The sequence below is a fragment of the Dipteris shenzhenensis genome, chromosome 2 (genome assembly GCF_047967505.1).
Source record: "Dipteris shenzhenensis isolate YYH24624 ecotype China chromosome 2, Dip_SZ_1.0, whole genome shotgun sequence".
Taxonomy (NCBI): Eukaryota; Viridiplantae; Streptophyta; class Polypodiopsida; order Gleicheniales; family Dipteridaceae; genus Dipteris; species Dipteris shenzhenensis.
In genome coordinates this window covers 35,045,419-35,049,927 of record NC_141597.1, presented here as the reverse complement: position 1 = coordinate 35,049,927, position 4,509 = coordinate 35,045,419, and positions in this window count along the sequence as shown.

The window sequence follows — 4,509 nt, the reverse complement described above, 5'->3', positions numbered from 1 at the left end:
CTTTGGAGCTCAAATATTCAGAGGAGGATATACAATTGTTTAGGGCTAAAATCATTCAAGACCTAATTGCTGCCATTAGAATACAATGTGCAACTGAAGCAATATCAGAGCTTGCATTTAAGGAAGAGGAGACTGAGTCTACTGTGAAAACACTACACACTACAAAAGAAGTAGAGACTCAGTGTACACCTACAGCACCACAGCCTCCACTGGAAGCATCAGAAGAGTTGCCACAACCTCTGCTTGCATTTAAGGAAGAGGATACTGAGTCTACTCTGAAAGCACTACATACTACAGAAGAAGTAGAGATTGAGTGTACATCTAGAGCACCACAGCCTCCATTGGAAGCATCAGAAGAGTTGCCACAGTCTCCACTAGAAGCATCATAAGAGTTGTGATGCATGTATGATGTTGTTTTTGTATATATGCATGAGGAGCGTATTCTCATGATGTTGTTTATTCCATGAATATTATGGTTGACATTTATTTGTTGCAATGTATGAATCATGATGTTGTTTTTGTTGATTATACACCAATTTGTGACTTATTACTTAAGTGGCATTTAGTCATGATATTTATATATTTATTTCATGCACACAATTTTATGATATGAATGTGTGATGATGTATGGCTTTGAGTTATATGATCTACTTCTTGTACAAATGTGTCATGCTTTTTTTTAAATGTACTCTAGTTTTAATAACATGTTGAACGCCATTTTTTCTAATTTTATTTTTTAAAATCTTACTTTTTGTCTCTTTTAACAATGTGATATCCTCTTTTTTTAATGTACTCTAGTTTTAATAACATGTCACGTTTTTCTAGTTTGATTTTTTAAAATCTTCCTTTTTGACTCAAAGTTTTGTTTTATAAGAGCCTCTTTTTTTAAAATGTTTTATCCAAAATTATCTCACAAAATGAATTTGGACAGTGCACCAGTCCAAAATTAATGAAATAGGTGTGGAAGGGTGAACCTGAAAACCCTCCAAAGCCTCAGTGCATCTGGTTCTCCAAATGTGCCATGCTGTAATGCTAGCTAAGGCCTCCCAAGGAGAGTCAACCAAGGAATGAGTAGCCCTGAAGAGAGTGGCTGGAACATCCTCTAAAGAGCACGACTCCACAAGGTGTCATCGGATGTGAAGAGCCCAAGAGGAGTCAAGTCTCTCAAAGAAGACCTGGGGCCCTAAAAGAGTGAGCCAAGCCATGGATCATGTAGAAAGGTAGGTGAATAAAAGTGTTGAGAAGTCTTGCCAACCCCTTCCATATGATTCTCACCTGTTTGCAATCCCAAAGGTAGTGTTGTATTGTCTCCAAAGCAGAAAGGCAATGAGGGCAAGAAGGGTCAGCTCCAAACCTGGATCTCCATTGGTTCACTGCTATCCCACCATGAATAGAAAGCCAAAAGAAGAGAGAAATTTTTATATTCCGGTGGGATTTCGAGAGCCTCTGCCAAAAACTTTTCTGCAAGTCAGCAGAAATCTGAGAGTTCTCCCAATGAGGAGCTCTGGTAGGCCTCCAACCCCTACAGCTAAGCTAGAATTTCCTGGCATTACTGACCGTGTAACAAAAGAAGGGGATGCCCTTCTCTCGGCACCCTTCATCTATCCATTCCCATTCCCCAAGGTCCCACTGCAAAAACTTAATTGGGACACCTCCATAGAGCCACAGCCTCCATGAGCCTAGGGCGATGAGAAGTGGGTCAGGATCCAAGTACCACTGTGAAAGAGAGCCATGCTCCATGAAGCCCACTATCCTGACTGGCTGAAACGGTACCTCCAACAAGATATCATTTGTGGATCTAGACAGCCTACCCCTCGAAGAAACATCAAAGACTAAGGCATCCTCATGTGTGTCACGAAAAGCAATCACTTGTAAAGGAACTCCCAATTTGGAAAATGCCCCCATCCATGTGGAGGAAGTAATAAGCATGTCATCTGTGTCCACCCAATCCAAGGGCAAGGCTGCATCAATCTGCTGGACTCTCCCTACACTTCGTCTGATATTAAGAACCGTTTGGGCTTGTCGATCTGTAGGAAGCTTCTTGAATGCTTTCCATGCTCCCACGGTAGATGTAGGGCCCCTCTCCCATCTTGGCCACTGCATGTAAGGAGAAGCTCCAAGTGGTCTACCATGCTCATCCAAAATAATGTCATTCCACATGATAGGCTGCCTTTCAATCTCTTCACGGGTGGATGGGGGAATCCTTCGAAGTGTACTCTTGAAGCTGGCCCATGCTTTCAGGATAGCAACCATAAGAGGGGAAGAGGGAGATCTAAGGTGGGCTGTTGTGAAAACCCATTTGGTACTATGTGTCCAATCCTCTCCTGAAGTGGGTGTGCGAGACTGTATGCATCTAATAAAGAAATCCTTCCAAGGCTCTTGCCTAGGCATAAGTCCTCTCAAAATGACCTTGCAGAGTAAGGCTCTGCATTGTAGATCCGGGTCGATGATATTCAAACCCCCTTCTTGTTCAAAGTTCACACTCAACATCATATGATCATGTGTGCATAGCACCATCACATGATCATATGTGCATAGCACTAACGTTATAGAGTGCTATAAAGGAAAGGGTTAGATCCCCTAACCCTAACCCTAAATGGGTTTGTATATATTCTATTTTTTCAACTAAATCTTGTGTACAGTTAGTCATTTGTGGTGTGCTCTCTAGCTGTGCCCTCTCTCCTCATCTCCACTCTTCTTCTCTCCCCTCTTCATATTTTGTCATGGTATCAGAGCTCCCTTGCCTTCCATTGAGGCATTGCGATCCTCGAGAGTGTGAGAGTGATCGAGAGATTGTGAGATCAAGAGTTTCTCTTGAGTGTTCTTCGAGCAAGTTCACTTCCATTGAGAGAGACATTTCTGTTCATTCATTCTTGAAAAATTCCATTCATGTGAGGAATTTTCGTTCATTGAGAGAGATCTATGGTGAGAAAGGTTTTCTTCCATTGAGAGAGAGAGAGAGAGAGAGAGAGAGAGAGAGAGGTAGGGAGACTACTTGATTACTACGAGGCAAAGGCTTCTTTAAGCCACCCCAAAGTCACTTCAGCAAAGACCTAAGAGCCTGGATTGCTCGGACACTCAACCATCCAAGAGGACCTAGAGACAGCCTCCATGGCTTCCCTTCATCAACTATCCTACAGCTTCACTACCTAAGGCTAAACTCAGTGCCTCGAGCTATGGAGATGAGGTTCTCCTTTCTTTAGCAACCTTTGTGCATCGAGCTCCAAGCCTCAATGCTAACTCTCCACGGCCTCCAAGGCGCCTTCAGCTACATAGCTCTCGGCATCTGACTCTGCAAAGACACAACGCCATCCATCTCTCCATCAAGTGGCAACACGAGCGACTGCTGGTAGCCTGCAATAGAGACCCAGCATCAACGTCGACCACCAAGTAGCATCACGGGCCCAACGCTCTAGCAACACAAGCTCTTGTAGCTCCATTCTCAACAATGCAATAGGCTCACTACGCCTCCCAATAGCTAGTCAACGGCTCTCTCCATAATGCATCAAATGCCATCGACTCCCTTGCTACCTCCAATGAAAGCATGGAGCTGGCGGCTCTAGCTATCGGCGACCTCCAGTTGACTGCTCCCGGATCCAACTCCCTTCAGTGTCCTGCACATGAGAAAATGGGGCTCTAACGCTCAACCAACAGCGGCACATGAGCCTGATGAGCCAAAGCTCCCACCATAGAGCTCCATCTACAAATAGTGACTCGACCTCTCCATCACTCCTGGACGTCTCACAGCCACCACAGCCACCCGACGGCTGACTCTACATCAAGTAGTCCCACAACGAAGCCTCTCCAACACATGCTATATCTCACCTCCATAGCGCTGCCTTCAACAAACAGCACAACAAGCTCCAACGAGCTCCTAAGCTCAACTTCTCAATGAAGCCACCAAGCCAACAACAACACCACAGCTTCGACAAACCTCTCCTATTTTGCAAATCAGATGCCTCCAAGCTACAAACCCTGCAACAACGTCGACCACACGGAGACAAAGTAGACGGAATCTTGTTGATTCAATTTGAATCTAGAAAAGATTTCGGTGAGCGAGATTTCAACAAGTGGCATCTCCCTCCTCCTCGCCACAACCTCACCTCAAAAAGGTTTGGATAAGGTTGGTCAATCCAACACAAGTAAGAGTTAACCTCGGTTCGCCTAACCCAAGGTAGGTTAGCCAAGGTGTGATCAATAGCTACCATGTGGCAACCTTATCTCCAGTGCCACATCATCTTATCTGCCACATCATCACTGACTGACACATCATCTGCCATAGTGGCTACCATGTCATCAGGCCACATCACCTTGCCAACTCAGTTGCCATGTCATCTGCCATGTCACCTGTGACACATCATTTAGCCACATCATCATTGCCATGTCATCTATCACATCATCAGTGCCACATCAACTGCTGACATCATCTATGCCACCTCAGCAGTGCCACCTCACCTATCCAATCAACACTAGCCTTTGTAGGCACACACAGTGCTCCACAGTCACTTC